Genomic DNA, 24,503 nt, shown 5'->3' with positions numbered 1-24,503 from the left:
GTGTTGCGTATGGGGGGGTGCAGGAGGGGCAGATGCGGTGGTGGTGCGGGTGGAGTGGAGGATGCAGGGGTGTATCGGGGGGAGAGGTGGGTATGGGGGTGGAGAGAGGGGGTGCCACGGGTGGGGGAGGGGGCGGTTTGCCGGTGTGGTGCATTTGGGGGGGTGGTGGGTTTGAGGGTGCCACGGTTGCAGGGGCAGGTGCTACAGGTAGGGATGGGGTGGGGGTGCGGGAGCAGGGGTGCTGTGCGTAGGAGAGGTGCGGGGGTGGCATGGGTGGGGGGTTGGGAGCAGGGGTGATGTGGGTGTGGGAGGGCTGTGGGAGAAGCTGGTGTGGGAGTGCCGTGGATGGGGGGGGGGGGTGCTGGGGGTGGAGGGACAGGTGCGGATGGGGGGCAGGGGCTGGAGCAGTGGTGGTGCAGTTGGGTGGTGGGAGGCAGCTGCTGGGGTTCCGAGGGTTGGGGCGGTGGTGCGGGTGGGGGAGGGGTGGGTGCAGGATGGGGCAGTTGCGGTGGTGGTGCTGGTTGGGTGAAGGGTGCAGCAGGAAGGAGAGGTGGGTATGGGGGAGGGGCAGGGTTGCAGCGGGTGGGGGAGGGGCGGGGGGTGCTGCAGGTGTGGGAGCTACGGGTGGGGGCGTGAGTGCCGCGGGTGGGAGCGGATGTGGGGGATGCGTTGGGTGCCGCAGGGGGGGCCAGCGGGTGTTGGTGCTGTGGGTGGGGGAGGGGGCAGAGTGCCACGGGTGGTGCGGGTGTTGGTGCTGCGGGTGGGGGAGGGGGTGGAGTGCCACGGGTGGTGGGTGGATGCGGTGGGTGTCGCGGGTAGGTGGCGCGGGTGTTGGTGCTGCGGGTGGGAGTGCCGCGGGTTGGGGGCGAATGCGGTTGGTTGCCGCGGGTGTTTGTGCTCTGGGTGGGGGAGGGGTCTGGAGTGCCGCGGGTGGTGGGTGGATGCGGCGGGTGTTTGTGCTACGGGTGGGGGCGGGAGCAGTGGCGCCACATTGTGGGTGCGGGGGGTGCGGGCCGCACCCGGGTGTTACCCTCTGAGGGGTGACACCAAAGTGCCGGCTCCTGTCACAGTGCAGAAGCCAGCACTGCAGATTCAGCAGTGTCCGGGTGAAGGCCGTATGCCCCGACCCACAATGTGCCGAAAAACGGGGGCCGGGTCGCGAAGCCACGCCCCCTTCCGCGAAGACACGCCCCCTTTTCACCCGCGACCGCGGGTAAGTGACGGGTGGATGTCGCGGGTGGGGGGCAGATGCGGGTGGTTGCCGCGGGTGGGAGGGGGGGGGCGAGTTGTGCCGAAAACGGGGGTCGGGACGCGAAGCCACGCCCCCTTCCGTGAAGCCACGCCCCCTTTTCACCCGCGACCGCGGGTAAGTGACGGGTGGATGCCGAGGGTGGGAGAGGGAGCGAGAGCAGCTGCCAGTGCTCAGCATGTCCCCCTGATCTCTGCAGCAGCCGCTAGTCTGTGAGGCGGGTAGTGTGAGTTCCGCTCACAGTCAGCGGCTGCGGTGTCACCAGAGAGAGTATACGGGGAGAAGGGAAACAGGGGATTGGGCGGAGATGGGGAGGGGACTGGGCGGAGAGAGGGAGGGGACTGTTCCTGGCCAGATCTGTGCCTGTGACTCCGCCCAGCGTTACGGGCACAGAGTCACAGACTTGGGCAAATATATAGGAGATATATATTTATTTTTTCTGACAGAGAAGTCTGCAAACAGTAAGTAAAACAAATAAGACAAATATAAATCCTCCAGAAAAAAGAGAAACAGTACATAGACGTGTAAGGTATGTAATAGCCTGTGAACTGCAAGCATGGGCCTGATTCCAGCAAGTTAGCCCGTAAATTTTTAAACATCTAAAAGGCAAAATCAAGTTGGGTTTGGAGAAGGTGCAAAAGTGAGACAGACTGTAGGGGGGTTTTATGTTCATGAAAGTTTACAATCTAAAAGACTTTATACTTCCCTACTCTCCTGAAATGGCCGGGAGTCACCCAAAAATCGAACAGGCAAGTCACCCAATTTTGTAGGTACCCCCTGCCCGGCTGCCCACTTAGTGGGCGATCCGGGCAGTCAATGAAACTATTTTCGCTGAGTTGCGTAATCATAGCCACGCCCCCTGCACTGTAATGCTGGCAATCTCAGCATTACGTGTGTGATTGCGGTAACCACTCCCCGTTCCACCTTCACCCTGCCCCATCGACGCATCATACCTCCGCCCCACCCCCTTGCTGAGCCAACCTGGATGCTCTCTCCCAGAGAGAGCAGTCAGTATGTCGGCAACTATGCATTAGATGGATATTTTCTTTAAAATGTATGTCATATTTTATATAAATATCGTTTTGTACAGTATGTTATTTGTTTGGCGTGTTATCTGGACTGATATCAAGTGCTGGTAAAGCAAGGTTACCTACTGTTGAAGCCAAATTATGGGGAAAAATAAAAAAATTCAAAAATTTTATACTGAGCTTCACCAGTGGCATCAGAAGGGGGGTGCGTGGGTGTGGCCCGCACATGGGTGACACTAAAGTGACGGCTTCTGCTCAGTGACAGGAGCCAGGTGCTGCACTGTAACATTACAGTCCAGCAACCCGGCTCCTGTCACTGAGCCTGGCACTGCAGCAAGAGCACTCCCCGGACAGTCCGCTCCTCCTGGAACCCCGGCGTGATGAAACGGGAGTCGGGGCGGCTAGCCACGCGCCATCCCGTGAAGAAACGCCCCATCCCGCAAATCCACACCCCTTTTGTGCCCACCACACTGGGTGTCAAGGGGCAGAGCGACGCCTCTGAGCTACACCACTGCCATATTTACCATCATGAAGATTCTGGGGATAAATATAGTAGCTTAGAATATAACAGAATCCTGACACCTTTTTTTTTTACACTATTCAGTGATGCTTTGATACTTTTGGCAAATCCAAATGGCTTGATTATATTATAACCACATTCATAGTTTTCTTCTTCAAAGTCTAGATGAAGGTACCATATCATAACACTACACTTTCATCTGCTAACAATAATTCCTTTTAAATCCAGCCAAAACTGATGAAGCAGATTTTAACTCAGCATTCTGTAAACCAATTGTTTTGCATAACGATAAGTCATCACTCTTAAGTGAATTAAATCTTGAAGCACACATGTGGTTTTGTGTGGAAAACTGAATTTCATATGTAACCTACTGTACTGAGCAGCCCTGTGCTTTCACAGATAATGATTTAGTATTTTAATTTTCCTTTATTTGCAGGAACAGATTAATTGTGCTGCTTACATCTTGGAGACAATCTGGAGCCAGAAAAGCTTTAAGAATGGTACGATGGGTAACTATCGTCACAATGTAATTCTGTTTATTGTATAATAGGAACAAAATTCAATTCCATATACTTTGCATGAAAAATCACATCTTACATTCCTTCTTGGCAAGGGTTATCTGCATGCAGTCTGGGCAGTGCGGTACACCCGCAGGAGTTGTGATGTCAGGAAAACGTATTAGTGATCCCTACGCCAGTTTGTACAGATCTACCCAGGGATTTGCTTATGGAAAATGTAGGGGAAGAAATTTGTTACTTTGCTAATGGGCACCTAGTACTATATTGAAGCAGCAGCATCTCTGAGAATCATTTTTAAAAAGTGCAGGGAAAAGACATTACATCACTTTCTCTGATAGCTATATGAATACAGCAGAGAAACGCGTAAGGACACAGTCAACTTCTAATAATTGCTTATGTTGGTACTGTGGGGGTTATTCAGAGATGAACGCAGATCTGCGTTCATCTCTGCACATGCTGGGGGCCGCCCAGCACAGGAAGCGGCCATCTTCCCAGTGATATTTTGGAAGATGGTGCTGGCCACTACAGAGCAAAGACTCTATGCTTTCTATGTGATGCTCCATCTTCCCAAAGAGATCATTGGGAATATGGCACCGCCGGCCACAGCACAGTTATACGTGGGGGGGGGGCAATGGAACCACCAGGCCTGGGTAATTTGTGCTGCTCCCCACCCCCCTCAGCACCACTGTCTATGAGGGTGATTCAGACCTGGTCGCTGTGCTGCTAAATTTGTTGTCCTGCGTTCAAATAGTCGCCACCCAAGGGGAGTGTATATTTGCCAGGCAAGCGTGCGATCGCATGTGTACGCCGAGCTGCAAAAAATCCCTCAGTCAGCAGACAGTTGCAAATCCGTTCGTACCTCACTCACCATTTATTGATTTTTCTTCTGTGTGCAGCCCAGGACTTACTCCTACAGTGGGATGAGAACGGGCTGATCAGGTCCGGAGCTGACGTCACACACTCTCCCTGAAAACGCTTGGGCACGCCTGTGTTTTCCATGACACTCCCAGAAAACGATCAGTTACCACCACCAAACGGCCTCTTCCTGTCAATCCGCATGCAAATGGCTGTGCGATTGGAATTTTTGCACCAGCCTGTCGCTGTCTGGCGATGCCTGTTGTTGTTTGCCGATGCGCGTGCGCATTGTGGTGCATACACATGCGCAGTCTATCGATATTCGCCCGCTGTGCGAAAACGCACAGCAGCGATCAGATCTGAATCGGACCCTATATCTCTGCAGTTGCATAAACTTACAGCTTGCAACTCTTTTCCAAATTTTATAAAGGCCACTGCTAGTTTCTAGAATGGGTATAAGCAAATAGTACAAATAAATCAAATTAACTTATTAAAACTGGAGAACAGCAGAACTAGGGCAGTCAAATTACATATATTTTTTTTATTTGCAGTTCTCTTCCCTGCATGACATTTATACAAATGCTGAATAATTTCAATTTACTTTTCTTTTTTACAATGTAATGCCCTCATTCTTCCTCTGCCGCAGATGGAGATAATCTTTCAGGTGCTGAGACTTTAAATGTGTGTTACGGTTGTCTTGGAAGACTCACACTACTGTTATCCTTGAAGTAGGATTATTTGGTAGCCGATATGCATTGGATATGTCAGCCACACTCACAATCCATCACTAACACCTTTGGGTTCCATGTATTAGTGATACTTTGATGCACAATGTTACTAAAAAAAATGCCACCGACAGTAATCATTAATTACCTCCCTGGTGGGGTCTCGTGGTGACCCCGTCTGAGCCATCTGCTGTGTTGCTTGCAGCCTGCCGCTGCCAATAACAGGCTAACAAGTAATGCGCTTGTGTGACATCCATCAGAGTGGATGGCCAGAAAGATTAGCGCAGTATCTCTGGACCCTTACCCAAGTTTTGCTATGAACCATACACTGTTCCGCCCCTGTCTAGTTACTCAGTTTGGTGCACATTACTCTTTTTACAAGCTGTGAAAAGTGACTTTAAAGTATGTGTGGGATCAGTATGATTTGCCGGCGCACAGGATCCCGGCGTTCATAATACCGACGCCAGGATCCCGATGTTTGAGAAGCCGACAGGGGTGAGTAAGGGGTGTTCCCCCCTCTCCCCAACCCCCTAACCCTCCCTTCCAGCAGCCTAACCCTAACCTCTCCCCTTGCTGCCTAACCCTAACCAACCCCCGTAGCTGACTAAACCCGTAGGTGACTAAACCTAACCCCCTGTCCCTGCTGCCTAAACCTAACCCCCCCCCCCGCCCCCCGCAGCCTAAACCTAACACCCCCCCCCCCTACCCCTGCGGCTAACCTAACTTGTGGTGCAGTGTGTCCTTGTTCGGGATCCCGGCAGTCAGTATTCTGGCACCGGGATGGTGTACCCATTCTGGTTGCTGGTGTGGGCATTCAGAACAGGGTCGGTATTCCGGCGTCGGTATTCTGACTGCCAGGATACCGACAGCCAGGATCCTGACTGCATCCCGTATGTGTATCTTTAAAAATACTTTTAGAAAATATGTGTATAACAGTACACCCAAGGAATAAGCATATACATGCACCATTCAGACCCCCTTGCCAACCCCAACTACCATCTCACAAACTCCAAAAACCCCTTCGTTAAGTCCTTTAAAAATATAATTTTGTTACAACTGTAAATACCATTTAGTGTCTTCTGTAAGGGTGAGGAATGCAGAATTTTTTCTATGAGCCAAAAATTCCTTCACAAAACATACAATATAATAAAACATCCCACTCACTCTCCATTTGGCAGATTTGGTTGGCTAAAATGCTTGATTTATATTTCTTTGTGCAATCTGTAGCATACAATTCCAATTTCACTGACAGCTCCAGAAATTTAAAGCACGTCGTAAAGCTACCTGCTGCTGATTCCTCCAGCTGCAAAGAACTTAAATAATAACAAATGTACTTTCACGGTTATGCTTAGTGGAAAAGTAGGCATTTGTCTAACACTTTTCTTTTTACTTACATAGATGGTTTTCTCCCTCTCTTGTCGAAAACTAAGCCAACAGGCTGTTCAGTAATGTTTCCATAATACTTTATCACAAGCTACTTATTATTTTTTTTCTTATTGGAAAATGTATGTGAACTACTGAAAAGAAAAGAAAAAATACTCAGCAGAAATATTAGATCAAAAGGAAATACGTCATGCGTCATGTATAATATCACAGATGTTTTTTTAGTTTGCTTAAATGATTTGGAATCTCTGTATTGTATAATACAAGAGGCTCCAAGTTTGACTGGATCTCTAAATGAACAAAATACTCAATAGCATTATATTCTTAACACTTAAGGGTACATGAGGGACAATGGGTAGAATTCAGTTAGCTGCTCGGTTCCGTTAGATCTTTGCACAAAGATTCTACACGTGTCCTCTAACATCTTTGCTGCGGGGTATACATTGTCAGATAAAATTCCTGGCAGACCGACAAGCATTTTACCTAACCCTGCCGATATCCAGGACATACACTGTGAGATCTCTCACAGTGTATGTCAAATTATATCGATGCTCCGCCCCCTCAGGGATGAGACACTTCCCCTTTCTTCCCATGTGAAGGAACAGGGGAATGTCCATCGGTCGGCCGTGGTAGGGCATACACTGCCCAATGAGGCCGACATCACACTTGGAAAATATGGAATCGGAGGGGCATGCTGGACGATCAGACAGGCATGACCAATCAATATTTTCAGGTCTGTACGCGAAGTGCTACAATGTAGCTGCTGCAGCTTTTTTCCAATACAAGTTCTGTTCTGCTCTGTAGCAAGGTTACAAGGGACTAGGTGGCTCACTCACGCCAGGCATCTCACGCTGCATGGCATATGGAGGCTAGCTGTATGAAGCCACATCTGTACATCGAATATCAGGGTAGTGAAACATTACTTTCTGCTTGTATTCAACAGAGGTGCGATAAAAATAAGCAATGTTTACTAACTGTAATATGTGCGCAGCTGGCAGGGGTGGGGCTCCAGACAGACACCATGTAGTCTGTGGAGCATCCCAGTGACTCTACACTTACTCCTGGTGGCAGCCCCGCCCCATTTTATAATGTCACATGTTCAGGGCAGAAGCTGGCCAGAGGCATCTCTTTGATTATGTTTTTTTTTCTGTTTCTTTTTCAGCAACTTTAAAAATCTCTGCCTATTACATCCAGCTACTTATTACCTTCAACAGGAAACATCTGGATGGCAACTGCAGAGAATCTTTAACATGGCACGTGTCTGGTGATTTTGAGACTATAAATACTACTACTGTACATCTGCCGATTTACAACTTGCCATAAAATCACCAGAAATGAAACTGTAGGTTATTACATTCCCCCACTTGCCGTATTTTCCAGTGTTTCAGTTAAACCCGCCCACAAGCAGATCTCCGTTTAGGTTGGAAAGTAGGTTGACTTCTCTGAGGAAGCCGCTGAATCTTTGAGAGGCGGAGAAACGCGTAAGAGGTCTCTATCATCATTGTCCGGTACCGGTCTACATTTTGATAACCTGCAGGCGTTTGGACCACTATTGGGACACTCCAGATATGGCACCACTAAAGGGTATTTAAAGCACCAGGAGCCGAGAGACACCATCATACTGGACCAAAGGGTTTATTTCCAGACCCAGGTAGCAGGTTATATCTACACAAAACCGTGGATCACTGTTACTTGCTTTTTCTAAATAATATAAATAGCATGCTATAAAAAGTAACTAACAATGCTTTGAATGGTAGTTGCAACTAACCGACTAGCCAGCACCAGTAGCAATAACTACTGTTTTGCAAAAGACTTGCTAACTTGGAAAAAGCTTAATGACTAATTAACTAACCTTGCTTAGAAAGCTTGTGCATCGAATACTTGCATAAGGGCTCAGAATTATACTGTGCCTCGAAATGTATGCCCTGCAGGACTGACCGACAGTCATGATGAGAATTTATTGCATGTTTAAATTTTCTAATAAGCGCTGTTATTTGTGTGTATATTCTGTGGTTTTAAGGGTAGAGTACTCTCCCTTTTTCTAACAGCTGCTATTGATTGGTGTGTGCTTTTTTAGCTTTACTACTAGAGATGAGCGGGTTCGGTTTCTCTGAATCCGAACCCGCACGAACTTCATGTTTTTTTCACGGGTCCGAGCAGACTCGGATCCTCCCGCCTTGCTCGGTTAACCCGAGCGCGCCCGAACGTCATCATGACGCTGTCGGATTCTCGCGAGACTCGGATTCTATATAAGGAGCCGCGCGTCGCCGCCATTTTCACACGTGCATTGAGATTGATAGGGAGAGGACGTGGCTGGCGTCCTCTCCATTTAGATTAGGGTTGAGAGAGAGAGAGAGAGATTGACCTGAGGCTGTGATACTGTAGAAGAGAGTGCAGAGTTTAGTGACTGACGACCACAGTGACCACCAGACAGTGCAGTTGTTTGTTTTATTTAATATATCCGTTCTCTGCCTGAAAAAAACGATACACACAGTGACTCAGTCACATACCATATCTGTGTGCACTGCTCAGCCCAGTGTGCTGCATCAATGTATATATATATCTGACTGTGCTCAGCTCACACAGCTTATAATTGTGGGGGAGACTGGGGAGCACTGCAGTGCCAGTTATAGGTTATAGCAGGAGCCAGGAGTACATAATATTATATTAAAATTAAACAGTGCACACTTTTGCTGCAGGAGTGCCACTGCCAGTGTGACTAGTGACCAGTGACCTGACCACCAGTATATATAATATTAGTAGTATACTATGTCTTTATCAACCAGTCTATATTAGCAGCAGACACAGTACAGTGCGGTAGTTCACGGCTGTGGCTACCTCTGTGTCGGCACTCGGCAGCCCGTCCATAATTGTATATACCACCTAACCGTGGTTTTTTTTTCTTTCTTTATACATACATACTAGTTACGAGTATACTATCTCTTTATCAACCAGTCTATATATTAGCAGCAGACACAGTACAGTGCGGTAGTTCACGGCTGTGGCTACCTCTGTGTCGGCACTCGGCAGCCCGTCCATAATTGTATATACCACCTAACCGTGGTTTTTTTTTCTTTCTTTATACATACATACTAGTTACGAGTATACTATCTCTTTATCAACCAGTCTATATATTAGCAGCAGACACAGTACAGTGCGGTAGTTCACGGCTGTGGCTACCTCTGTGTCGGCACTCGGCAGCCCGTCCATAATTGTATATACCACCTAACCGTGGTTTTTTTTTCTTTCTTTATACATACATACTAGTTACGAGTATACTATCTCTTTATCAACCAGTCTATATATTAGCAGCAGACACAGTACAGTGCGGTAGTTCACGGCTGTGGCTACCTCTGTGTCGGCACTCGGCAGCCCGTCCATAATTGTATATACCACCTAACCGTGGTTTTTTTTTCTTTCTTTATACATACATACTAGTTACGAGTATACTATCTCTTTATCAACCAGTCTATATATTAGCAGCAGACACAGTACAGTGCGGTAGTTCACGGCTGTGGCTACCTCTGTGTCGGCACTCGGCAGCCCGTCCATAATTGTATATACCACCTAACCGTGGTTTTTTTTTCTTTCTTTATACATACATACTAGTTACGAGTATACTATCTCTTTATCAACCAGTCTATATTAGCAGCAGACACAGTACAGTGCGGTAGTTCACGGCTGTGGCTACCTCTGTGTCGGCACTCGGCAGCCCGTCCATAATTGTATATACCAGTGACCTAACCGTGGTTTTTTTTTCTTTCTTTATACATACATACTAGTTACGAGTATACTATCTCTTTATCAACCAGTCTATATATTAGCAGCAGACACAGTACAGTGCGGTAGTTCACGGCTGTGGCTACCTCTGTGTCGGCACTCGGCAGCCCGTCCATAATTGTATATACCACCTAACCGTGGTTTTTTTTTCTTTCTTTATACATACATACTAGTTACGAGTATACTATCTCTTTATCAACCAGTCTATATATTAGCAGCAGACACAGTACAGTGCGGTAGTTCACGGCTGTGGCTACCTCTGTGTCGGCACTCGGCAGCCCGTCCATAATTGTATATACCACCTAACCGTGGTTTTTTTTTCTTTCTTTATACATACATACTAGTTACGAGTATACTATCTCTTTATCAACCAGTCTATATTAGCAGCAGACACAGTACAGTGCGGTAGTTCACGGCTGTGGCTACCTCTGTGTCGGCACTCGGCAGCCCGTCCATAATTGTATATACCACCTAACCGTGGTTTTTTTTTCTTTCTTTATACATACATACTAGTTACGAGTATACTATCTCTTTATCAACCAGTCTATATATTAGCAGCAGACACAGTACAGTGCGGTAGTTCACGGCTGTGGTTACCTCTGTGTCGGCACTCGGCAGCCCGTCCATAATTGTATATACCACCTAACCGTGGTTTTTTTTTCTTTCTTTATAGTCATACTAGTTACGAGTATACTATCTCTTTATCAACCAGTCTATATTAGCAGCAGACACAGTACAGTGCGGTAGTTCACGGCTGTGGCTACCTCTGTGTCGGCACTCGGCAGCCCGTCCATAATTGTATATACCACCTAACCGTGGTTTTTTTTTCTTTCTTTATACATACATACTAGTTACGAGTATACTATCTCTTTATCAACCAGTCTATATTAGCAGCAGACACAGTACAGTGCGGTAGTTCACGGCTGTGGCTACCTCTGTGTCGGCACTCGGCAGCCCGTCCATAATTGTATATACCACCTAACCGTGGTTTTTCTTTCTTTCTTTATACATACATACTAGTTACGAGTATACTATCTCTTTATCAACCAGTCTATATATTAGCAGCAGACACAGTACAGTGCGGTAGTTCACGGCTGTGGCTACCTCTGTGTCGGCACTCGGCAGCCCGTCCATAATTGTATATACCACCTAACCGTGGTTTTTTTTTCTTTCTTTATACATACATACTAGTTACGAGTATACTATCTCTTTATCAACCAGTCTATATATTAGCAGCAGACACAGTACAGTGCGGTAGTTCACGGCTGTGGCTACCTCTGTGTCGGCACTCGGCAGCCCGTCCATAATTGTATATACCACCTAACCGTGGTTTTTTTTTCTTTCTTTATACATACATACTAGTTACGAGTATACTATCTCTTTATCAAACAGTCTATATTAGCAGCAGACACAGTACAGTGCGGTAGTTCACGGCTGTGGCTACCTCTGTGTCGGCACTCGGCAGCCCGTCCATAATTGTATATACCACCTAACCGTGTTTTTTTTTTCTTTCTTTATACATACATACTAGTTACGAGTATACTATCTCTTTATCAACCAGTCTATATATTAGCAGCAGACACAGTACAGTGCGGTAGTTCACGGCTGTGGCTACCTCTGTGTCGGCACTCGGCAGCCCGTCCATAATTGTATATACCACCTAACCGTGGTTTTTTTTTCTTTCTTTATACATACATACTAGTTACGAGTATACTATCTCTTTATCAACCAGTCTATATATTAGCAGCAGACACAGTACAGTGCGGTAGTTCACGGCTGTGGCTACCTCTGTGTCGGCACTCGGCAGCCCGTCCATAATTGTATATACCACCTAACCGTGGTTTTTTTTTCTTTCTTTATACATACATACTAGTTACGAGTATACTATCTCTTTATCAACCAGTCTATATTAGCAGCAGACACAGTACAGTGCGGTAGTTCACGGCTGTGGCTACCTCTGTGTCGGCACTCGGCAGCCCGTCCATAATTGTATATACCACCTAACCGTGGTTTTTTTTTCTTTCTTTATACATACATACTAGTTACGAGTATACTATCTCTTTATCAACCAGTCTATATATTAGCAGCAGACACAGTACAGTGCGGTAGTTCACGGCTGTGGCTACCTCTGTGTCGGCACTCGGCAGCCCGTCCATAATTGTATATACCACCTAACCGTGGTTTTTTTTTCTTTCTTTATACATACATACTAGTTACGAGTATACTATCTCTTTATCAACCAGTCTATATATTAGCAGCAGACACAGTACAGTGCGGTAGTTCACGGCTGTGGCTACCTCTGTGTCGGCACTCGGCAGCCCGTCCATAATTGTATATACCACCTAACCGTGGTTTTTTTTTCTTCTTTATACATACATACTACTACGACATCTCTTTATCAACCAGTCTATATTAGCAGCAGACACAGTACAGTACGGTAGTTCACGGCTGTGGCTACCTCTGTGTCTGCACTCGGCAGGCAGTCCGTCCATAATTGTATACCACCTAACCGTGGTTTTTTTTTTCTTTCTTCTTTATACATACATAGTTACATAGACATCTCTTTATCAACCAGTCTATATTAGCAGCAGACACAGTACAGTACGGTAGTTCACGGCTGTGGCTACCTCTGTGTCTGCACTCGGCAGGCAGTCCGTCCATAATTGTATACCACCTAACCGTGTTTTTTTTTTCTTTCTTCTTTATACATACATAGTTACATAGACATCTCTTTATCAACCAGTCTATATTAGCAGCAGACACAGTACAGTGCGGTAGTTCACGGCTGTGGCTACCTCTGTGTCGGCCCTCGGCAGCCCGTCCATAATTGTATATACCACCTAACCGTGGTTTTTTTTTCTTTCTTTATACATACATACTAGTTACGAGTATACTATCTCTTTATCAACCAGTCTATATTAGCAGCAGACACAGTACAGTGCGGTAGTTCACGGCTGTGGCTACCTCTGTGTCGGCACTCGGCAGCCCGTCCATAATTGTATATACCACCTAACTGTGGTTTTTTTGTCTTTCTTTATACATACATACTAGTTACGAGTATACTATCTCTTTATCAACCAGTCTATATATTAGCAGCAGACACAGTACAGTGCGGTAGTTCACGGCTGTGGCTACCTCTGTGTCGGCACTCGGCAGCCCGTCCATAATTGTATATACCACCTAACCGTGGTTTTTTTTTCTTTCTTTATACATACATACTAGTTACGAGTATACTATCTCTTTATCAACCAGTCTATATATTAGCAGCAGACACAGTACAGTGCGGTAGTTCACGGCTGTGGCTACCTCTGTGTCGGCACTCGGCAGCCCGTCCATAATTGTATATACCACCTAACCGTGGTTTTTTTTTCTTTCTTTATACATACATACTAGTTACGAGTATACTATCTCTTTATCAACCAGTCTATATTAGCAGCAGACACAGTACAGTGCGGTAGTTCACGGCTGTGGCTACCTCTGTGTCGGCACTCGGCAGCCCGTCCATAATTGTATATACCACCTAACCGTGGTTTTTTTTTCTTTCTTTATACATACATACTAGTTACGAGTATACTATCTCTTTATCAACCAGTCTATATATTAGCAGCAGACACAGTACAGTGCGGTAGTTCACGGCTGTGGCTACCTCTGTGTCGGCACTCGGCAGCCCGTCCATAATTGTATATACCACCTAACCGTGGTTTTTTTTTCTTTCTTTATACATACATACTAGTTACGAGTATACTATCTCTTTATCAACCAGTCTATATATTAGCAGCAGACACAGTACAGTGCGGTAGTTCACGGCTGTGGCTACCTCTGTGTCGGCACTCGGCAGCCCGTCCATAATTGTATATACCACCTAACCGTGGTTTTTTTTTTCTTTCTTTATACATACATACTAGTTACGAGTATACTATCTCTTTATCAACCAGTCTATATTAGCAGCAGACACAGTACAGTGCGGTAGTTCACGGCTGTGGCTACCTCTGTGTCGGCACTCGGCAGCCCGTCCATAATTGTATATACCACCTAACCGTGGTTTTTTTTTCTTTCTTTATACATACATACTAGTTACGAGTATACTATCTCTTTATCAACCAGTCTATATATTAGCAGCAGACACAGTACAGTGCGGTAGTTCACGGCTGTGGCTACCTCTGTGTCGGCACTCGGCAGCCCGTCCATAATTGTATATACCACCTAACCGTGGTTTTTTTTTCTTTCTTTATACATACATACTAGTTACGAGTATACTATCTCTTTATCAACCAGTCTATATATTAGCAGCAGACACAGTACAGTGCGGTAGTTCACGGCTGTGGCTACCTCTGTGTCGGCACTCGGCAGCCCGTCCATAATTGTATGTACCACCTAACCGTGGTTTTTTTTTCTTTCTTTATACATACATACTAGTTACGAGTATACTATCTCTTTATCAACCAGTCTATATTAGCAGCAGACACAGTACAGTGCGGTAGTTCACGGCTGTGGCTACCTCTGTGTCGTCACTAGGCAGCCCATCCATAATTGTATATACCACCTAACCGTGGTTTTTTTTTCTTTCTTTATACATACATACTAGTTACGAGTATACTATCTCTTTATCAACCAGTCTATATTAGCAGCAGACACAGTACAGTGCGGTAGTTCACGGCTGTGGCTACCTCTGTGTCGGCACTCGGCAGCCCGTCCATAATTGTATATACCACCTAACCGTGGTTTTTTTTTCTTTCTTTATACATACATACTAGTTACGAGTATACTATCTCTTTATCAACCAGTCTATATATTAGCAGCAGACACAGTACAGTGCGGTAGTTCACGGCTGTGGCTACCTCTGTGTCGGCACTCGGCAGCCCGTCCATAATTGTATATACCACCTAACCGTGGTTTTTTTTTCTTTCTTTATACATACATACTAGTTACGAGTATACTATCTCTTTATCAACCAGTCTATATATTAGCAGCAGACACAGTACAGTGCGGTAGTTCACGGCTGTGGCTACCTCTGTGTCGGCACTCGGCAGCCCGTCCATAATTGTATATACCACCTAACCGTGGTTTTTTTTTCTTCTTTATACATACATACTACTACGACATCTCTTTATCAACCAGTCTATATTAGCAGCAGACACAGTACAGTACGGTAGTTCACGGCTGTGGCTACCTCTGTGTCTGCACTCGGCAGGCAGTCCGTCCATAATTGTATACCACCTAACCGTGGTTTTTTTTTCTTTCTTCTTTATACATACATAGTTACATAGACATCTCTTTATCAACCAGTCTATATTAGCAGCAGACACAGTACAGTACGGTAGTTCACGGCTGTGGCTACCTCTGTGTCTGCACTCGGCAGGCAGTCCGTCCATAATTGTATACCACCTAACCGTGTTTTTTTTTTCTTTCTTCTTTATACATACATAGTTACATAGACATCTCTTTATCAACCAGTCTATATTAGCAGCAGACACAGTACAGTGCGGTAGTTCACGGCTGTGGCTACCTCTGTGTCGGCACTCGGCAGCCCGTCCATAATTGTATATACCACCTAACCGTGGTTTTTTTTTCTTTCTTTATACATACATACTAGTTACGAGTATACTATCTCTTTATCAACCAGTCTATATTAGCAGCAGACACAGTACAGTGCGGTAGTTCACGGCTGTGGCTACCTCTGTGTCGGCACTCGGCAGCCCGTCCATAATTGTATATACCACCTAACCGTGGTTTTTTTGTCTTTCTTTATACATACATACTAGTTACGAGTATACTATCTCTTTATCAACCAGTCTATATATTAGCAGCAGACACAGTACAGTGCGGTAGTTCACGGCTGTGGCTACCTCTGTGTCGGCACTCGGCAGCCCGTCCATAATTGTATATACCACCTAACCGTGGTTTTTTTTTCTTTCTTTATACATACATACTAGTTACGAGTATACTATCTCTTTATCAACCAGTCTATATATTAGCAGCAGACACAGTACAGTGCGGTAGTTCACGGCTGTGGCTACCTCTGTGTCGGCACTCGGCAGCCCGTCCATAATTGTATATACCACCTAACCGTGGTTTTTTTTTCTTTCTTTATACATACATACTAGTTACGAGTATACTATCTCTTTATCAACCAGTCTATATTAGCAGCAGACACAGTACAGTGCGGTAGTTCACGGCTGTGGCTACCTCTGTGTCGGCACTCGGCAGCCCGTCCATAATTGTATATACCACCTAACCGTGGTTTTTTTTTCTTTCTTTATACATACATACTAGTTACGAGTATACTATCTCTTTATCAACCAGTCTATATATTAGCAGCAGACACAGTACAGTGCGGTAGTTCACGGCTGTGGCTACCTCTGTGTCGGCACTCGGCAGCCCGTCCATAATTGTATATACCACCTAACCGTGGTTTTTTTTTCTTTCTTTATACATACATACTAGTTACGAGTATACTATCTCTTTATCAACCAGTCTATATATTAGCAGCAGACACAGTACAGTGCGGTAGTTCACGGCTGTGGCTACCTCTGTGTCGGCACTCGGCAGCCCGTCCATAATTGTATATACCACCTAACCGTGGTTTTTTTTTTCTTTCTTTATACATACATACTAGTTACGAGTATACTATCTCTTTATCAACCAGTCTATATTAGCAGCAGACACAGTACAGTGCGGTAGTTCACGGCTGTGGCTACCTCTGTGTCGGCACTCGGCAGCCCGTCCATAATTGTATATACCACCTAACCGTGGTTTTTTTTTCTTTCTTTATACATACATACTAGTTACGAGTATACTATCTCTTTATCAACCAGTCTATATATTAGCAGCAGACACAGTACAGTGCGGTAGTTCACGGCTGTGGCTACCTCTGTGTCGGCACTCGGCAGCCCGTCCATAATTGTATATACCACCTAACCGTGGTTTTTTTTTCTTTCTTTATACATACATACTAGTTACGAGTATACTATCTCTTTATCAACCAGTCTATATATTAGCAGCAGACACAGTACAGTGCGGTAGTTCACGGCTGTGGCTACCTCTGTGTCGGCACTCGGCAGCCCGTCCATAATTGTATATACCACCTAACCGTGGTTTTTTTTTCTTTCTTTATACATACATACTAGTTACGAGTATACTATCTCTTTATCAACCAGTCTATATTAGCAGCAGACACAGTACAGTGCGGTAGTTCACGGCTGTGGCTAACTCTGTGTCGGCACTCGGCAGCCCATCCATAATTGTATATACCACCTAACCGTGGTTTTTTTTTCTTTCTTTATACATACATACTAGTTACGAGTATACTATCTCTTTATCAACCAGTCTATATATTAGCAGCAGACACAGTACAGTGCGGTAGTTCACAGCTGTGGCTACCTCTGTGTCGGCACTCGGCAGCCCGTCCATAATTGTATATTAGAGATGAGCGCCTGAAATTTTTCGGGTTTTGTGTTTTGGTTTTGGGTTCGGTTCCGCGGCCGTGTTTTGGGTTCGAACGCGTTTTGGCAAAACCTCACCGAATTTTTTTTGTCGGATTCGGGTGTGTTTTGGATTCGGGTGTTTTTTTCAAAAAACACTAAAAAACAGCTTAAATCATAGAATTTGGGGGTCATTTTGATCCCAAAGTATTATTAACCTCAAAAACCATAATTTACACTCATTTTCAGTCTATTCTGAATACCTCACACCTCACAATATTATTTTTAGTCCTAAAATTTGCACCGAGGTCGCTGTGTGAGTAAGATAAGCGACCCTAGTGGCCGACACAAACACCGGGCCCATCTAGGAGTGGCACTGCAGTGTCACGCAGGATGTCCCTTCCAAAAAACCCTCCCCAAACAGCACATGATGCAAAGAAAAAAAGAGGCGCAATGAGGTAGCTGTGTGAGTAAGATTAGCGACCCTAGTGGCCGACACAAACACCGGGCCCATCTAGGAGTGGCACTGCAGTGTCACGCAGGATGGCCCTTCCAAAAAACCCTCCCCAAACAGCACATGACGCAAAGAAAAAAAGAGGCGCAATGAGGTAGCTGTGTGAGTAAGATTAGCGACCCTAGTGGCCGACACAAACACCGGGCCCATCTAGGAGTGGCACTGCAGTGTCACGCAGGATGTCCCTTCCAAAAAACCCTCCCCAAACAGCACATGACGCAAAGAAAAAAAGAGGCGCAATGAGGTAGCTGTGTGAGTAAGATTAGCGACCCTAGTGGCCGACACAAACACCGGGCCCATCTAGGAGTGGCACTGCAGTGTCACGCAGGATGTCCCTTCCAAAAAACCCTCCCCAAACAGCACATGACGCAAAGAAAAAAAGAGGCGCAATGAGGTAGCTGACTGTGTGAGTAAGATTAGCGACCCTAGTGGCCGACACAAACACCGGGCCCATTTAGGAGTGGCACTGCAGTGTCACGCAGGATGTCCCTTCCAAAAAACCCTCCCCAATCAGCACATGATGCAAAGAAAAAGAAAAGAAAAAAGAGGTGCAAGATGGAATTGTCCTTGGGCCCTCCCACCCACCCTTATGTTGTATAAACAAAACAGGACATGCACACTTTAACCAACCCATCATTTCAGTGACAGGGTCTGCCACACGACTGTGACTGATATGACGGGTTGGTTTGGACCCCCCCCAAAAAAGAAGCAATTAATCTCTCCTTGCACAAACTGGCTCTACAGAGGCAAGATGTCCACCTCATCATCACCCTCCGATATATCACCGTGTACATCCCCCTCCTCACAGATTATCAATTCGTCCCCACTGGAATCCACCATCTCAGCTCCCTGTGTACTTTGTGGAGGCAATTGCTGCTGGTCAATGTCTCCGCGGAGGAATTGATTATAATTCATTTTAATGAACATCATCTTCTCCACATTTTCTGGATGTAACCTCGTACGCCGATTGCTGACAAGGTGAGCGGCGGCACTAAACACTCTTTCGGAGTACACACTTGTGGGAGGGCAACTTAGGTAGAATAAAGCCAGTTTGTGCAAGGGCCTCCAAATTGCCTCTTTTTCCTGCCAGTATAAGTACGGACTGTGTGACGTGCCTACTTGGATGCGGTCACTCATATAATCCTCCACCATTCTATCAATGTTGAGAGAATCATATGCAGTGACAGTAGACGACATGTCCGTAATCGTTGTCAGGTCCTTCAGTCCGGACCAGATGTCAGCATCAGCAGTCGCTCCAGACTGCCCTGCATCACCGCCAGCGGGTGGGCTCGGAATTCTGAGCCTTTTCCTCGCACCCCCAGTTGCGGGAGAATGTGAAGGAGGAGATGTTGACAGGTCGCGTTCCGCTTGAGTTGACAATTTTGTCACCAGCAGGTCTTTCAACCCCAGCAGACTTGTGTCTGCCGGAAAGAGAGATCCAAGGTAGGCTTTAAATCTAGGATCGAGCACGGTGGCCAAAATGTAGTGCTCTGATTTCAACAAATCCTTGTTAAGCGAATTAAGGGCTCCATCCACAAGTCCCACATGCCTAGCGGAATCGCTCCGTGTTAGCTCCTCCTTCAATGTCTCCAGCTTCTTCTGCAAAAGCCTGATGAGGGGAATGACCTGACTCAGGCTGGCAGTGTCTGAACTGACTTCACGTGTGGCAAGTTCAAAGGGCATCAGAACCTTGCACAACGTTGAAATCATTCTCCACTGCGCTTGAGACAGGTGCATTCCACCTACTATATCGTGCTCAATTGTATAGGCTTGAATGGCCTTTTGCTGCTCCTCCAACCTCTGAAGCATATAGAGGGTTGAATTCCACCTCGTTACCACTTCTTGCTTCAGATGATGGCAGGGCAGGTTCAGTAGTTTTTGGTGGTGCTCCAGTCTTCTGTACGTGGTGCCTGTACGCCGAAAGTGTCCCGCAATTCTTCTGGCCACCGACAGCATCTCTTGCACGCCCCTGTCGTTTTTTTAAAAATTCTGCACCACCAAATTCAAGGTATGTGCAAAACATGGGACGTGCTGGAATTTGCCCATATTTAATGCACACACAATATTGCTGGCGTTGTCCGATGCCACAAATCCACAGGAGAGTCCAATTGGGGTAAGCCATTCCGCGATGATCTTCCTCAGTTGCCGTAAGAGGTTTTCAGCTGTGTGCGTATTCTGGAAACCGGTGATACAAAGCGTAGCCTGCCTAGGAAAGAGTTGGCGTTTGCGAGATGCTGCTACTGGTGCCGCCGCTGCTGTTCTTGCGGCGGGAGTCCATACATCTACCCAGTGGGCTGTCACAGTCATATAGTCCTGACCCTGCCCTGCTCCACTTGTCCACATGTCCGTGGTTAAGTGGACATTGGGTACAGCTGCATTTTTTAGGACACTGGTGACTCTTTTTCTGAGGTCTGTGTACATTTTCGGTATCGCCTGCCTAGAGAAATGGAACCTAGATGGTATTTGGTACCGGGGACACAGTACCTCCAACAAGTCTCTAGTTGGCTCTGCAGTAATGATGGATACCGGAACCACGTTTCTCACCACCCAGGATGCCAAGGCCTCAGTTATCCGCTTTGCAGTAGGATGACTGCTGTGATATTTCATCTTCCTTGCAAAGGACTGTTGAACAGTCAATTGCTTACTGGAAGTAGTACAAGTGGGCTTACGACTTCCCCTCTGGGATGACCATCGACTCCCAGCGGCAACAACAGCAGCGCCAGCAGCAGTAGGCGTTACACGCAAGGATGCATCGGAGGAATCCCAGGCAGGAGAGGACTCGTCAGAATTGCCAGTGACATGGCCTGCAGGACTATTGGCATTCCTGGGGAAGGAGGAAATTGACACTGAGGGAGTTGGTGGGGTGGTTTGCGTGAGCTTGGTTACAAGAGGAAGGGATTTACTGGTCAGTGGACTGCTTTCGCTGTCACCCAAAGTTTTTGAACTTGTCACTGACTTATTATGAATGCGCTGCAGGTGACGTATAAGGGAGGATGTTCCGAGGTGGTTAACGTCCTTACCCCTACTTATTACAGCTTGACAAAGGGAACACACGGCTTGACACCTGTTGTCCGCATTTCTGGTGAAATACCTCCACACCGAAGAGCTGATTTTTTTGGTATTTTCACCTGGCATGTCAACGGCCATATTCCTCCCACGGACAACAGGTGTCTCCCCGGGTGCCTGACTTAAACAAACCACCTCACCATCAGAATCCTCCTGGTCAATTTCCTCCCCAGCGCCAGCAACACCCATATCCTCCTCATCCTGGTGTACTTCAACACTGACATCTTCAATCTGACTATCAGGAACTGGACTGCGGGTGCTCCTTCCAGCACTTGCAGGGGGCGTGCAAATGGTGGAAGGCGCATGCTCTTCACGATCAGTGTTGGGAAGGTCAGGCATCGCAACCGACACAATTGGACTCTCCTTGTGGATTTGGGATTTCGAAGAATGCACAGTTCTTTGCTGTGCTGCTTTTGCCAGCTTGAGTCTTTTCATTTTTCTAGCGAGAGGCTGAGTGCTTCCATCCTCATGTGAAGCTGAACCACTAGCCATGAACATAGGCCAGGGCCTCAGCCGTTCCTTGCCACTCCGTGTCGTAAATGGCATATTGGCAAGTTTACGCTTCTCCTCCGACAATTTTATTTTAGGTTTTGGAGTCCTTTTTTTTCTGATATTTGGTGTTTTGGATTTGACATGCTCTGTACTATGACATTGGGCATCGGCCTTGGCAGACGACGTTGCTGGCATTTCATCGTCTCGGCCATGACTAGTGGCAGCAGCTTCAGCACGAGGTGGAAGTGGATCTTGATCTTTCCCTAATTTTGGAACCTCAACATTTTTGTTCTCCATATTTTAATAGGCACAACTAAAAGGCACCTCAGGTAAACAATGGAGATGGATACTAGTATACAATTATGGACTGCCTGCCGAGTGCAGACACAGAGGTAGCCACAGCCGTGAACTACCGTACTGTACTGTGTCTGCTGCTAATATAGACTGGTTGATAAAGAGATGTCTATGTAACTATGTATGTATAAAGAAGAAAGAAAAAAAAACCACGGTTAGGTGGTATACAATTATGGACGGACTGCCTGCCGAGTGCCGACACAGAGGTAGCCACAGCCGTGAACTACCGCACTGTACTGTGTCTGCTGCTAATATATAGACTGGTTGATAAAGAGATAGTATACTCGTAACTAGTATGTATGTATAAAGAAAGAAAAAAAAACCACGGTTAGGTGGTATATACAATTATGGACGGGCTGCCGAGTGCCGACACAGAGGTAGCCACAGCCGTGAACTACCGCACTGTACTGTGTCTGCTGCTAATATAGACTGGTTGATAAAGAGATAGTATACTCGTAACTAGTATGTATGTATAAAGAAAGAAAAAAAAACCACGGTTAGGTGGTATATACAATTATGGACGGGCTGCCGAGTGCCGACACAGAGGTAGCCACAGCCGTGAACTACCACACTGTACTGTGTCTGCTGCTAATATAGACTGGTTGATAAAGAGATAGTATACTCGTAACTAGTATGTATGTATAAAGAAAGAAAAAAAAACCACGGTTAGGTGGTATATACAATTATGGACGGGCTGCCGAGTGCCGACACAGAGGTAGCCACAGCCGTGAACTACCGCACTGTACTGTGTCTGCTGCTAATATAGACTGGTTGATAAAGAGATAGTATACTCGTAACTAGTATGTATGTATAAAGAAAGAAAGAAAAACCACGGTTAGGTGGTATATACAATTATGGACGGGCTGCCGAGTGCCGACACAGAGGTAGCCACAGCCGTGAACTACCGCACTGTACTGTGTCTGCTGCTAATATATAGACTGGTTGATAAAGAGATAGTATACTCGTAACTAGTATGTATGTATAAAGAAAGAAAAAAAAACCACGGTTAGGTGGTATATACAATTATGGACGGAGTGCCGACACAGAGGTAGCCACAGCCGTGAACTACCGCACTGTACTGTGTCTGCTGCTAATATATAGACTGGTTGATAAAGAGATAGTATACTCGTAACTAGTATGTATGTATAAAGAAAGAAAAAAAAACCACGGTTAGGTGGTATATACAATTATGGACGGGCTGCCGAGTGCCGACACAGAGGTAGCCACAGCCGTGAACTACCGCACTGTACTGTGTCTGCTGCTAATATAGACTGGTTGATAAAGAGATAGTATACTCGTAACTAGTATGTATGTATAAAGAAAGAAAAAAAAAACCACGGTTAGGTGGTATATACAATTATGGACGGGCTGCCGAGTGCCGACACAGAGGTAGCCACAGCCGTGAACTACCGCACTGTACTGTGTCTGCTGCTAATATATAGACTGGTTGATAAAGAGATAGTATACTCGTAACTAGTATGTATGTATAAAGAAAGAAAAAAAAACCACGGTTAGGTGGTATATACAATTATGGACGGGCTGCCGAGTGCCGACACAGAGGTAGCCACAGCCGTGAACTACCGCACTGTACTGTGTCTGCTGCTAATATATAGACTGGTTGATAAAGAGATAGTATACTCGTAACTAGTATGTATGTATAAAGAAAGAAAAAAAAACCACGGTTAGGTGGTATATACAATTATGGACGGGCTGCCGAGTGCCGACACAGAGGTAGCCACAGCCGTGAACTACCGCACTGTACTGTGTCTGCTGCTAATATATAGACTGGTTGATAAAGAGATAGTATACTCGTAACTAGTATGTATGTATAAAGAAAGAAAAAAAAAACCACGGTTAGGTGGTATATACAATTATGGACGGGCTGCCGAGTGCCGACACAGAGGTAGCCACAGCCGTGAACTACCGCACTGTACTGTGTCTGCTGCTAATATAGACTGGTTGATAAAGAGATAGTATACTCGTAACTAGTATGTATGTATAAAGAAAGAAAAAAAAACCACGGTTAGGTGGTATATACAATTATGGACGGGCTGCCGAGTGCCGACACAGAGGTAGCCACAGCCGTGAACTACCGCACTGTACTGTGTCTGCTGCTAATATATAGACTGGTTGATAAAGAGATAGTATACTCGTAACTAGTATGTATGTATAAAGAAAGAAAAAAAAACACGGTTAGGTGGTATATACAATTATGGACGGGCTGCCGAGTGCCGACACAGAGGTAGCCACAGCCGTGAACTACCGCACTGTACTGTGTCTGCTGCTAATATATAGACTGGTTGATAAAGAGATAGTATACTCGTAACTAGTATGTATGTATAAAGAAAGAAAAAAAAACCACGGTTAGGTGGTATATACAATTATGGACGGGCTGCCGAGTGCCGACACAGAGGTAGCCACAGCCGTGAACTACCGCACTGTACTGTGTCTGCTGCTATATAGACTGGTTGATAAAGAGATAGTATACTCGTAACTAGTATGTATGTATAAAGAAAAGAAAAAAAAAACACGGTTAGGTGGTATATACAATTATGGACGGGCTGCCGAGTGCCGACACAGAGGTAGCCACAGCCGTGA

General features: G+C 45.9%; 1 long non-coding RNA gene across 1 annotated transcript in view; it reads left to right on the top strand.

Moving 5' to 3' along the window:
* The first annotated feature begins 1,591 nt into the window (after positions 1-1,591).
* Positions 1,592-24,503, top strand: part of LOC134943728 (uncharacterized) — a 34,007-nt gene continuing 11,095 nt past the window's right edge. Inside the window, exons 1-3 of the long non-coding RNA XR_010181709.1 lie at positions 1,592-1,710; positions 3,234-3,297; positions 7,441-7,929. This is a non-coding gene — a long non-coding RNA (uncharacterized LOC134943728). The remainder of the gene's footprint in view (positions 1,711-3,233; positions 3,298-7,440; positions 7,930-24,503) is intronic.

This window comes from Pseudophryne corroboree, chromosome 7 (assembly GCF_028390025.1).
Source record: "Pseudophryne corroboree isolate aPseCor3 chromosome 7, aPseCor3.hap2, whole genome shotgun sequence".
In the NCBI taxonomy this organism is placed as follows: Eukaryota; Metazoa; Chordata; class Amphibia; order Anura; family Myobatrachidae; genus Pseudophryne; species Pseudophryne corroboree.
Note: the sequence above shows the minus strand (reverse complement) of the source record. Positions and strands in the feature narration are given on the sequence as shown.